This window comes from Dipodomys spectabilis, unplaced genomic scaffold (assembly GCF_019054845.1).
Source record: "Dipodomys spectabilis isolate Male_0828 unplaced genomic scaffold, ASM1905484v1 ptg000483l, whole genome shotgun sequence".
NCBI classification, from domain to species: domain Eukaryota; kingdom Metazoa; phylum Chordata; class Mammalia; order Rodentia; family Heteromyidae; genus Dipodomys; species Dipodomys spectabilis.
In genome coordinates, this window is record NW_024871160.1 from 1,749,254 (window position 1) to 1,763,424 (window position 14,171).

Below are 14,171 nucleotides of genomic sequence, written 5' to 3' on the forward strand. Positions count from 1 at the left end.
ACGTCCCACAGGGTTTATAATGTTACAATGGTTATGAGGTCACAGTGTGTTTCTGATATCAACTGATATGCCACATTTGAAATAGAATGAAATCACAGGATATACATTCACAATGTGTCTAAGACAGCAAAATGGCAATGAGATGTCATAATGCTGTGATGTCACTGTAGCGTGGTGATGTCACAATGAGCTGATGATATCATAACGACAGTCTGATGATGTCACAAAGGGTTTGTGATATCACAATGGCATGTCAGATCTTAACTGCCATTAGTTTATAATGAGGATATGAGAATGAAGTCACAATGACAAACACAAATGAACTGTGATGACACAAAGGCCATGTTTTTTGTTAAAAGTGCTAAGGTTCCTAACTGGTTTCATTTGTCAAAGTTTTAATGATATAAAAATGCGTAAGTGATGTCAAACTAGTTTATAATATCACACCTTATTTCAAATTTCAATTGTTACAAGTTCATAATGATACAAGTTCAGAGAAGGAGCTTGATGTCCCAAAGACCGTGCATTTTCTAAGATGTGATGAGGTCATAATAGGTTTGTGAAAGCATGATGGTACAGTAATATCACAATTGCAATATGATGTCAAATTATAATGTCCTAAGAGTGTTGTTATAATCACAATTCGTTGGTGATGCCATAATAGTGATGAGTTCAAAATAGTTTTATGATGTCGCAGTAGATTGGTGATGTGACAATGGCATTCGACACCTCAATTGTCAATAACTCACAATGAGTATATGAGTTTAGAATGGGATTGTGAGGATTCCAAAGGCATATGTTAGCACAAATGTGATGAATTCGAATAGATTTGTGATGTGACAATGTGACACAATGGTCATTACATCTAGCAGTGTGATGTCACAATACTCATGATGTCACAATACATTATTAATATTTAATGTCATACCTGAAATAATATGAGGTCGAAAATAGAATGAGCTCTCAATGGGCCTAATATAACACAGTGGCAACATGTCACAAAACTTACAAGGACAGGACATGTTTGAGTTGTCACAGTTGTTTAAAGATATCACAATGCAACAATGAGAAGTACAAGTTGTCATGTCGAAAACGAGCTTTACAACGTTGGTGTGGGGGGGGGGAGGGGGAAGGAGAAGGATTGGGATTAGGGGGGGAGGGGGGAGGCTGGGAAGGGATGTGAAGGGTAAACAAAGGAGGAGGCTGCAATGCTTGGTAAGAAATGTATGCATTATCCTGCCCATGTAACTGTAACTCCTCTGTACAGTATGTTCACAAATAAAATTAAATTAAATTAAAAAAAAAAAAAAAGATATCACAATGGCAACGTTTTGTCACAAAGGGATTGTGATGTCACAATGGTTATGAAGTCAAAATGTGTTTTTGATATGAACCCATATGCCACATTTGAAATATAATGAAATCACATAATAGGCATTCCTAATGTTAATATGATGTCATAATGACAATGTGATATCATACCTATGATTATATTCTAAATGATTTGTGATATCACAATGACATATCTGATCTCAATTGACATTTCACAATGGATAAACAAAGGGACTGTGGTGTCACAAAGGCCATGTGTTTTTTCAAAGGTGCTAAAGATGTCATAATGGGTTTGGGAGGTCTCAGGGTGATTGTAATGTCACAACAGCAATGTGATAACACAATGTCTTTGTGATATCACACTGGTGAGGAGGTCACAATGGACAGGACAGGTTTGTGATGTCACAACAGGTTAATGATATCACAATGGCACTGTGATATCACAAAAAGATTTTCATGTCACAATGGCTTTGAGGTTACAGTGGATTTCTGATATCCACCAATATTGCTTGCTTGAAATAGAACGAAATCACAAAATAGGCATTCACAATATATCTATAATTTCACTATGACATATGCTGTCATAATTCTATGATATTTAAGCTTGGTGATGTCATAATGGCATGTCTAATTTTATTGGTCATTAGATTACCATGAGGATCCCAAAGGTTGTTATGGGCTGAGTCCTTCAAAAGGCGCATTGTGCTGAGTCCATTACACAGGTTTCTTTCTGCTATATTTTTTAAAGTATGCTGTATGCTGTCATACAAAAGGGTGCTATGTTCTGAGTCCTTGAGAGGTAGGCATTCCTGAAAATCATACACACACACACACACACACACACACACAAACACACACACACACACTAACAGAGGGTAACCGTGCACCTGCTTAGTGTGTAGGATGGATGGAGAAGAGTCTCTCCCAGCCAATGGGCTGAGGGAGGGGTTCGATGCCATGGGCATCTGCTGAGGTTGGGAGGAAGCCCAGAGCAGAGGTGAGGCTGCTTCTTCCATGGCCTGATAGCCGTAGGGCAGTCAGGGCACCACAAGGTCAGGGATGGGGGGCATGGTCGAGTGGGGAGGGGATGTGACTGAGGAGAGGACAGGACGTGGCTGAGGGGGCACATATCTGCTGCAGTCAGAGGCACATGGGGGCTGTGGCACATTTGTGCAGCATGGGTGGAGCAGCCCGGGAGAGAAGTGGGGGGCAGAGACAGCAGAGAGAAGAGCAGTCACAAGCACCAGGGGAGGCGGCATCAATGGCTGGCTTCTGCTGCTGTAGGATCACGGGTCTGGGCCAGGAGCACAAAGCACACAAAGCCAGCACAGCAGGCACATCCCTCCCACAGGCCCTGGGAGGGTCAGAGGCCAAGTAGGCCCTGAGTCTGAGATTCCAATGCCAGAAGCTCAGCTGGGCTGGGGGCGGGCTAAGCCCTGCCACCTGCCTGCCCCTGTCCTGGCACCCTTTCCTGCCCTCCCCATGGCATCACGTTTCAAACATGGGCTGCTGGCTCAGACCTGCAGCGCCTCTCAGAGTCATCCAGTGATGTGCCCCTGGCCAGCTTGTGGCCCTGACCACGTCCTGGCTCCCCCCATCCTCTGCCATGATGCTGCCATTGCTGCCCACTGCACCCAGAATGGCAGCCTATAGCATCTCCCAGCAGCACACATGAGTCGCCGTCCCATGAGCCTGCACCTCGTGATCTCTCCCAAACCCCCCTTCCCCACCCCAACCCAGACCCGTGACTCCCGCTTCCCTTCTCACATCCCAACCTTGCCTCACTAGTGCCAGGGGCCAGCCCTGGCTCTGCCACAAATGCTCCCCAGGAGTGGGGGGTGGGGGAGTGGGTGTCGACCCAAGGATCCCACCCTCATCCCTAGTGTCAGTGTCCCAGGAAATTGGGAGATGCAGGGTTGGGTGAGAAGGAGGCATCACCAAGTCCCTGGCCTGGAGCAGTGGGAACCACAGAGCCCCACGTGTTCACCTTTCCTCTCCTAGGTGGGAACTTGGTGGCTTTATAAATAGGTGGGGAGCAGCAACTGCACACCTGCCTTCTTGGGTCTTTTCCTTTTTCCTGGGGGTGGTGGGTGTTGGATGCAGAAGATAGGGACCCCTTGCTATGTGAGTCCTTGTCCTCTGTTCTCAGTCACCCTCTCACCTGAGGAGGGTATCGGAAAATCCCACTAGGGAGGTGAGAGCACTGGGGTTCAGATGAAAGATGAATATCTGGGAGGATCACACTCCCTCTGACACACATACACCTGGCCTGTCCCCCCACCCCCACCGCAGCTGTCAACAGTACTCACAGGTTGGTCACATTTCCCAGCTCTGCCAGCATCTGCTGGTGCTGCTGGTCCATCTGTTCTCCTTGTCCCTCCAAGAATCCACCCAGTCACCCAGAAGCATCTAGGCTGGAAGTAGGGAGTCTGTCCATGTATGTAGCCTTTAGAACCCCATCCATTTCCTCAACACCACACTCACCCCAGGTCAGACACCCCCTTGGGGAACCTCATGATCCCTTGCTTGTTTTAGTCCTGGCTCTGAGGAGCCACCTGTCTGGGGATTCCTTCACCCAACGTCCTGGCTTAGGGTTTTGGTGAATGGGTATTTAAGGCTGGTTTTTCCCAAGGGGAAGGGTTTGGCCCTGGAGAAGGCGAGAGACACGGTGGTGCTGTGTCATTACACTGGTGCTCCCTTTGGGTGGGAACCCTTGGTTCTGAAAAGGGAATGGGGAATGGGAACCTGAATGCTCCAGCTGTACATTGTCCCAGATGAGTAACCAACAAACTTAAGAGAGGCACTACTCTGAGTCTTTGTGTGTGTGTGTGTGTGTGTGTGTGTGTGTGTGTGTGTGGGTATGAGAGAGAGAGAGAGAGAGAGAGAGAGAGAGAGTGATCATCTTTCTCCTTGTACAGCCTGACTGTGCTCAGGTGAGTGATCATTTGTCAAATTGCAGGTGCTGCATGGAAGACACTTCTGTCACTGTTCTGGATTTGTGTGTGTGTGTGAGTGTGTGTGTGTGTGTGTGTGTGTGTGTGTGTATGTGTGTGTGTGATCATGTCTAAAAACAGCAAAAGCATTTTATTTCTCTGTGTGTATGTACATGTTGCTCTTTTTTATCAATACCAAGTATGAGCCCAGCCACAATTTTTGTTTTCTCCTTCACAGTTTCGTGGGTCTTTTATGGAAGATTCAGTAGACATTCCTTTCCTCCCTTTTCCACCTCTCTTTTCCCCCTTTCCTGTAGCCCACAGTAGCTGCTGGGTCTGCGTGGCCCTCCCCTAGGAGACCTGTGTGAACTCAAGTTGACACCTGTCCTTCTATCCCAGGCCAGAAGTTTGGTGAGGTGAGTGTGTCCACAGCCACACTCTTCCAGACAGACACTCTGCTCTCAGTGTATAGTTGGAGCTAATTCAAGGGTTGGGAATGTGTCTGCCAAACATAATTAGGGAAGGAGATGGGGGACAGGGTAGGGCAGGGGCTGTGAAGCTATGAGGTTTGGGGGGCTGGCGTACAATGTGACATGGCAGATGTTTCACCATGACCGAGGATGAGAGGGAACCTTACCTAGGGCGTTTATGGTCTCTGTGGGCATCCAGGCCCAGGGCTCCGGGGCCCCACTGGTGGCTTGGATTCTTTCCTGGGGCAGTGCACCAGTGGTCAATCCTCCTTAGAGTCCTGCAGACTCCAATCTGTGTCCTATCTGGGACGTTTCAAGCTGTACAGTGGTAGGCAAGTCCATTCCCCCTGCTGGAGCCCGCTTGGTATCAGGACATGGCAGTCAGACAGGGATCGATGAATGCCAGTTTCTGTAACCTGCTGTAGGCTGTCTGGAAGCAAAATGGGACCACTGATTTTGGAACCCTTTAAGTTTGATTGGGACAATTTAAATGCTACATTTTCCAGGGGTTATTTTTTTATTTAAGCTGGCAATTTCCACTAATGCCTTGGATGGACAATTTCAGCTGCCAAACAATGACTTTCAAAGTGGCACAGGCAGAGTTCCCAATCCAGATTATTTCTTGCTTTGAACGTTGTGACTTGACTGCCTTTCTCTGGCAACTGCTGAATATCCTCCAGTTCTCTCTAGGGTGACCACCTCAGTCAGGGACATCCTGGGGAGCAGAGATTGTGACCTTGCCATCCCCAGCCTGCCAGATGTGAGCAGAGATGATTCCTAGCAACTGCACTGGATTCTGGGAGATTCAGAGACCCCAGGCTGCCTCAAAGATCCTTTGTCTGCAACATGAAACTTGGGGGATGGATGTGGCAGACCATCCTGGCTGGCCCCAGGGGGAGGAGAGGAGGACTCTTGAGCCAGTCGTTCAGCTCATGGCAACCTCGTTCATACCTGAGTGGGGAATTGAGTGCCACAGAGCTGGTCAGCCGCTGGACAGAGATCCTTGAGAAGATAGGCATCTTAGAAGCCCTAGAATCCAGTGAGTACATCATGGCTCACATCCTAGGAGTCAAAACAGTTAAGTGTGGTGCCACCAGGAGGGCATGAAGAGGGAGGAGAGAGAACTGTGGGACAGCTACATCAGGCTTCGTCAGAGGAATAATTACAGGGTATACTTACCTGAATCAGATGGGACTTTTCTGTAGTATTGTCATAGACAGATGCTCATTTATTTATCCAACAAACCTATACAATGTGCACCATGCTCTGAGAGGTCTTAGACAGTTCCAGGACTGTTTCCACAGAACATGAAGAAACCTTGGTTTGAGTTGGATGCTGGTGCTTCAGGCCTGTCATCCTAGTTACTTAGGAAGCTGAGATCCAAGGATGGAGGCTTTTGGCCCGGGTACGAAAGCCTGTAAGACTCTTGTCTTCAATTAACTACCAAAAACAAAACACCAGAAGTGGATGTATGGCTCAAGCCATAGACTGCTAGCCTTGAGTAAAAAGGCTCAGGGATAGCACCTAGGCTCTGAGTTCAAGGTCCATGACTGACACAAAGAAAGGAAAGACAGAGAGAGAGAGAGAGAGAGAGAGAGAGAGAGACAGACAGACAGACAGACAGACAGACAGACAGAGACAGAGAAAGAGACAGAGAGAATCAGAGAGAGACAGAGAGAGAGAGAGAGGAGGGAAGTACAGAGGGAGATAAAGAGGAAAGGAAGGAAGAAGGGAGAACATGCAAGACTTGGTTTGGAGTCCCTGGATCAAGGGAGTCAACCATTCACAATCTCTGTGGGGATAGTTTCAGAGATTAAAGCCGTTATGTAGGATCAAGCCACTGACCCTTCTGCAAGTTCATGACATCCAGGAGCTGTGTGCTCAACCGACTGCAGAGGAAAGCAGCCTCAGTAGACCCTCCCTAGGGATCAGGGTGGGTCACCAGGTTTCAATCATCCCTGGCCCCAACAAGTTTATTTTCTGATCAGATAAGAAGGAAGTGTCCAAGGGCTAGGGAATTATTGGGGTGAGGGAGTGTGAAGGGGGAGGCAAGTGATAATTAGGAAGATGAAGAGGGAGGATGATCCCAGGTCAGGTGTGTCAGGACATTTTAGCCATGATCTCACCTGACAACCTGGACTACCAGTGATAGAGCCTTTGATCCAGCCACACTGCTATTAAAAGTCTGGCCCCTTGGTTTCACCGTTGACAACCTGGCTGTCTTTCACTGCAGGATGCCTGTGCAGTACATCCTTGGGGTCTGGGACTTTCGAGTGCTCAATCGGGCTCAATCTGAAGATGACCCCCCTGGTATTCATTCCTCCATGAGAGACAGAGGTAAGCATGCCACTGGCACAGGACAGCCTGGGAATGAGGGTGGGAGTTGGGACCCATGTTGTTCCGAGACTTCATTTAGAAGGTGCTAGGGCCCCGTGACTGCCATTCTCAGTGGCAGAAGGGGGTCTCTTTGCTGGTTCAGTCTTTAATCTAGATGGCAGATTTGGGATTCAGAGAGGGCAGGCTGAAGGTGGGGCAGGGCTGGGTAGAGACTGGTGGGAAAACCAGAGGCACTGGGCTCTGAGCAGGGTTGCTTTTTTGATAATACTCAAGCACAGGTACATTCCTGGGATAGATCAGCCTTTTTCACCTTCCCAAGAGAGAGGGAACTAGAGCTCCCCAGTCTCAGTCACTTGACCAAGAAACCCTTTGGTTCCCATATCATGTGTTTGGATAACTAGATCTCACCATATTGTCCAGTGTTGAGGCAGGACTCTGAGAGATCCTGAGTCTTTGATAATGTCAGGGGATCCTCAGTATGAGATTGTACTTGAACATCCTAATTTGGTGCATAGTCAGTTCCATCTAAGACTGCCATGGTGTAGGACAAATTATCTAGAGAATCATAGCAGGGAGGGATCTGTTCTGAGAGTCTTGATTATTGCGTGTGAGCTTTGAGCACCCATGTGTCCACCTGCTTCCCTTTCTTAGGTGGATCTTTGCTAGGAAATGCTTAAAATTAGGGCGTGTCTTGTCTTTTATGCTCCAAGATAGGACTCTAATATTTGAACCAGAGCTTTACTTCTAGCTTTTTTGGGTTTAATTGGAGATAAAAAATTTTCATGGACTTGTGGCCAAGGGTGGCATCCAACTGCAGTCCTCAGATCTTAGTCTCCTAAGGGAATAAGATGATAAGCATGAAAAAGTATCTTTGGCCGGGTGCCAGTAGCTCATGACTGTCATCCTCGGTACTCAGGAGGTGAGATCTGAGGATCACAGTTCAAAGCCAGCCTGGGTAGGAAAGACCCTGAGACTATTAACTCCAACAAACCACCACAAAATCAGAAGGGATGCTGTGGCTCAAGCCTTGAGCTGAAGAGCTCAGGGACAGCACCCAGGCCCAGAGTTCAAGCCCCACAACCAAAAAAAGAAAGAAAGTAAAAGATCTTTGCCTGCAAAAATGTGGAGGTATGTGTGTGGGGGTGCTGTGGTTGAGAGACCAGGTGCTGGGCTCAATGTACAGATATTCCTAAGAACTCCCCAAGTTTTCCCCAGTTTGAAACCACAGTAGAATGGGCAGTGCCTTACCAAGAACTCAAGAGGACAAGGCCTTTGGCAGGCAGTTAATGGGTGAATGGGTGCAGAGATCGGATTGTTGTGCCTGTATTCTCTCCATTGAAGTATGGATTTGGATGCTGAGTGTCAAAGTTTGAAGTCAAGGGTTGCAAGAAGTTCGTGGCCTGACAAATTGGGTTTCCTCTGGGTATATGAACGTGGCTAAAGCAGGGTGCTACTGGTGGCTCACAACTGTCATCTTAGCTACTCATAAAGCTGAGATGTAGGGACCACGGTTCAAGGCCAGCTTCGTGATACTTCATATCCAATGAACCACCAGAAAAGAAGAACTGGTGCTGCAGCTCAAGTGGTAGAGTCATCATCTTCAGCTGAAGAGCTGAAAGTCAGTGCCCTGGCCCAGAGTTCAAGCCCCATGACCAGCAATACACAAAGAGGTGGCTGAATTTTCCACATAGCAGTGTGTATGGTAGGAAATTCCATGCTGGGTTATGAGACATTCCAGATATGTTAGAGGCTCAATGTTGTGTCTACAGTTGGACTGAGTATGATAGAGCCATCTTCTCACAGGTCAGATATAATCCGAATGGAGGGAGTTTGTGGTTCTGTTCTCAGGAACCGCTGAGGCCTCGGAATGTCCGTGTGTGTGTGTGTGTGTGTGTGTGTGTGTGTGTGTCTGTCTGTTTGTGTGTCTGTTTGTCTGTGTGTCTGTGTGTGTAATTTTCCCTCATCTTTCTCTGTCCCCTTCTTAGGCGCCTGTCCTCCTCTTTCTGACTTCAGATGGTGCCCTTCCTCCACACCGACCTTGCCTTTAGCTCCCTATCAGGGTCTACAATGAGTCGTAAATTGCCAGTAGCCTGTGTTCCATATTTTCTCTGGAGCACAAGTCTGGCTGTCCAAATATTTGGCCGCCTCCAGTGGATTCTGGTACAGCAGTGCCAGCTGGTATTGGGTCTCCCATGCCTCAGAGTGAGGGCCTCAGTCATACGATGTCCTGTCCTTTTCCTTAGCTGGGCCTCTGACATCCCTCTCAACAGGCTGGCAGTGGAGTGGGAAATGGGGGGTTGCTGGTGGCTCTAGCCAACTCGAGCTTGACTGCTGACTGAAGGCCACCTGAGCAAGGAGGATCCAGGGCTACATGGGAGGTGAGACCAAGGTGGCTTGGAAATATTGGTCGGTGTCTAAGAAATGTAAATGTACTTTATCACAGGAAAGTCTATATTCTGGTCCCAGCTGGGCCTTCTAGACAATTCCGGATTCCCAGAATACAGAGGCACAGACTTTAGATTCCAGGGCCAGGGAGCTGGGGGATGTGAGACTTGTATAAACAATAACTCAATGTTCTGGGGTATTAGTCTTGACCTGGCTATGCCCCTCCCCCCTTGTGTACGTCCACTTCTTAACCCAGTGTTGGCCACACACTGGCCACTTGTGGCAGTACTGTGGAAGTGGCAGAAGTGGAGGTGAGATCTAGGATGACCAAAATCTGGATTTATGGCCTGTGGGGCTGGAAAAGGGTGTCTTAAAAAAATCTTTGAGCTGTAACTCAGGGCCTAGGCACTGTCCCTGAGCTTCCTTTGCTCAAAGCTAGCATTCTACCACTTGAACCACAGTTCAACTTTCATCTTTTTTAGTAGTTTAGTGGAGATAAGAGTCTCATGGACTTTCCTGCCTGGGCTGGCTTCAAGGTGCCATCCTAAGAGCTCAGCCTCTTGAGTAGCTACGATTGCTGGCACCTGCTAATGATGTTAGTGTGTGTGTGTGTGTGTGTGTGTGTGTGTATGTGTGTGTGTGTGTGTGTATGTGTGTGTGTGTGTGTGTGTGTGTGTGTGTGTGTGTGTGAGTGTTTACCGAGACAAGAACTCACAGCCTAGTTGTTATCCTTTAGCTTGTTTGCACTAGGTTCGTGCTGTACCACTTGAACTACAGTAGCTCGACTTCCCAGCTTTTTGGTGATTCATTGGAGATAAGAGTCTGCCTAGGCTAGCTTTGAATCTTGATTGATCCTCAGGTCTCAGCCTTGAGTAGCTAGGATGACAGGCATGAGCCACCTTCACCCAGCTGATAATGGCCTTTCTCCAAAGTGAAATTGGAGCTTCTGAAATCTTCTTTATTTTTTCTGTGCCTGTACTTGGGCTTGAACTCAGGGTCTGGGCTCTGGTCTCTTAACATTTTCCCTCACGGCTGGTATTATACCACTTGAGCCATAGCTCCATTTCTGGCTTTTGGTGGATCATTGGCAAGAAGAGTCTCACTAACTTTCTTCCCCTGAGCTGGCTTTGACCCACGATCTCTGATTTCAGTCTCTTGAGTAGCTAGGATTTACAGGGGTTGAGCCACTGGTGGCATTGGGTAGAAGCTTTTCTTAACCAAGGGTTCTTCCCTGCGTTTGCCCTGACTCCTTCATGCAAAGGAGGCCTTAGGGTCAGGAGCTGTGAAAAATAGGCTTTCAGCCACAGGAAATGGCTGGGGTCCATGGTGAAAAGTCAAGCTAATCTTCCCCTGGGTCCCATTCTGGACCCTACCCTCTGCCCTACCTGTGACTCAAGTACAAGCCTTGACCCAGCCTTGAGTGTTCAGCCAGACTTGTCTGAAGACACAGAACCTTCATTACCCTCACACCACCTGCTCTACACCACACCTTTGCCCATGCTGTGTACCTTCTGCTTGAGGCTCTCTGTCCTATTCCACATCTTAGAACTCCTGTGGAATTTTGGCACTGGTAATATCACCTCCTGGAGCAAGTCCTTCCTTCTATTCTCTCTTTTTTAAAAAAAATATTGAGTTCCTAGAGATGGAACTTGGTAGGCTGATTGGCAAATGCTCTATATTGGTGTGTGTGTGTGTGTGTGTGTGTGTGTGTGTGTGTGTGTGTGTGTGTGTGTGTGTGTGTGTGTGTGTGTGCCTGTCCTGGAGTTTAAATTCATGGCCCAGATGCTATTCCTGAGTTTTTATGCTCAAGGCTAGCACTCTACTACTTGGAACACAGCTCTACTTCTGGCTTTTTGGGTGTTTAATTGGAAAAAAAGAGTCTCATATAGATTTTCCTGCCTGCACTGTCTTGCAATTATGATCCTCAGATTTCAGCCTCCAGAGTAGCTAAGAGTATAGGGGTGAGCCACCAGCACTTGCCATCTCCCTCTCACCTATAACCTCGGCCCTCCTCTGAGTCCCAGAAGAGTAGATCTCACCAAGCTCACAATTTTTTTTGCTAGTATTGGGCTTGAACTAAGGGTCTGGGAATGTTCCTGAGTTCCTTTTCCTCAAAGCTACATTCTATCACTTAAACCACAGTGCCACTTTTGGCTTTTTCTGTTTATGTAGTACTGAGGAATCAAACCTCGGGCTTCATGCTCTCTAGGTAAGCACCCTACCACTAAGCCACATTCGCAACCCAAGGCTCACTTCTAACAGGATCTATGAGGATGGGATTTCAGCACAGAAATCGCTGGCCATATTATATCTTTGCCAGGATTTGGGACCAGCCTGAGACTTGGCAATGAGGAATGATGAATGAGTGATAGCCACCAGGCCTCAGAGATCTAGGCTCACATCCTACAGAGGGATAGGAAACATGGAGTCAGAACCTTCCACAACTCCTACAGCCTAGGATCTGTGGTCTCCCTGGAGGTAGTGGCTGGCTGCTAGATGTCCCAATGAGACACCTCAGCCAGAAAGTAATGCACCCGTTGCATACACCAGCCCAGGGAAGCCTTCGGGGTTTCACTTATTAAATGGAAAAGAAGGATGCTTTGTTCAAGCTACTGGCTCATACATAGTACTCTCTGAGGGCTTTTCCCAGCTTGCCCAGAGGGCATGGGGAACCTGCTGAAAGCCCATCATCCATACATCATCCATCTATACACAGAGACATGGAGTTACTGGATTCTTTTATTTCTTTGGCAGGTCCGAGGTTGAAATATGAGACTAGGCCCTATCTCTGATCTCCTTTGCTCAAGGGTAGAGCTCTGCCCTTGAGGCACAGGCCCAACCCGTGGGCATATTTTCCTGTGATCTCTTAGAAATAAGAGTGTCTAGGACTTTCCTGCCCTGGCTGAATTCAAATTGGCATTCTCTGCACCTCAGCCTCCTGAGGAGCTAGCATTAAAGACAGCAGCCACTGACACCTGGCTTTCTTTTCTTCTTGTTCTTTTTATAATCATGACAATCTGAAATCTTCACAGTGTCATTCCAATTGTTTACATTTGAAATAAATCATCTAGGCCTGGAGTTAGAATGCCAGGACTGCCACCCACAAATGGAGGGAGATCCTGACAAACTCATTTCTATTTATGTGAATGCTAATGGAATGTTATCAAAGTAATCAAAGTAATAATTAAATTTGCAGTTAATTCATGATTCTATTTTAGAATGCCACAGAAAAATTATTGAACTTAAATCTTCCATTCTAGCACCATGGTATGATTCCTCTAATGGAAAGATATTGACTAATTTTTAATTAATGCTTTTATAAGTATTCAGACAAGATAATTCATTAAATGGAGACATAACTTAAACTTAAAATTGGTAACTATATATATATATATATATACATAATTTAATGATATCCTCACATTCTCTAAGTGTATATATATATATATATATACATATATGTATGTATATATATATATATATATATATATATATAGAGAGAGAGAGAGAGAGAGAGAGAGAGAGAGAGAGAGAGAGCAATCTACACATCTATTAATACAGAATTTCCTGGCAGTTCAGTTTGCCAGAGGATGGTGAGCTAAGACTGTGACCCCATTTATGGATTGGGCATTCTAGGCCATGAGTTGAAATCCCAGCATGGCCAAAAATTTGTTCATGGAGTAAGAAGCCACTTTTGACATTTTTTTTCCTGAAAAATATCCTGGGTCTCAGTATGATGTATAATCCATATGCAGATATATCTTGTGTGATAGGATGTAATAAATGAAATGTTATGTGTGTAATAATACTAAATAAATAAGTATAATAAACGTCATACTCACTAAACCCATGCATGTAAATAAATCTCATATATGCATATTATTATTTTCAGTTCTAGGGCTTCTATTCAGGCTCTGGTAACTGGTCTAAAATTTCTTGTCTTCAAGGATGGTGAGCTTCCCCTTCAACTACAGTGACACAAAGTTACCCAGACCCTGAGTACAAATCCCAGGCCTGCCAGAAAAGTTGTGCAAATTCCAAGCCAGGGCTTTTTTTCCTTTGGCCAAGCACAGGGCTTGAACTCAGGTCTTGGCATCTCTGCCACAGTTGACCCTTGATCCTAGGCCCAAGTTCAAATCACGGGATTGGCAAAAAATAAAAAGGAGAAGGATAAAACAGAGAAGTTCAAGAAGGTGGTTTTATGTTTTTTCCCCTTTTCATTCTGACCATCCAGGTCCTAAATGAATAGGCCCAGAAAGTGTACATGACCTTGCGTGCTGATGTTTGGCTGGCTATTAGGGAAGTCATAACCGAAACTTCAACTTAGGCCTGAAGGTCGAATCCTGGGACTGCCACTAATGATTGTTGGGAGATTCAAGAAGTGCATGCCAATATACATCCATGCAAATGGAATGTTATAAAAGTAACAATTAAATTAGTAGTGTATGAGTATACTATAAAATTATACACAATAATTATACTACTTTGAATAATTTTCAATTAATACTTTGATATATATTCAACCATGACACTTACAATTTGAAGGAATAATTTATTTGTCAATAATTACTAGTAATATATGTAATTTCATAATATACAGACAACTTTCTCTTGTTTTATACATATGTATACATATATATGTATATATATATATATATATATATATATATATATCAATCTGCATATTTATCTGTTTATACACTTGTCACTCCTG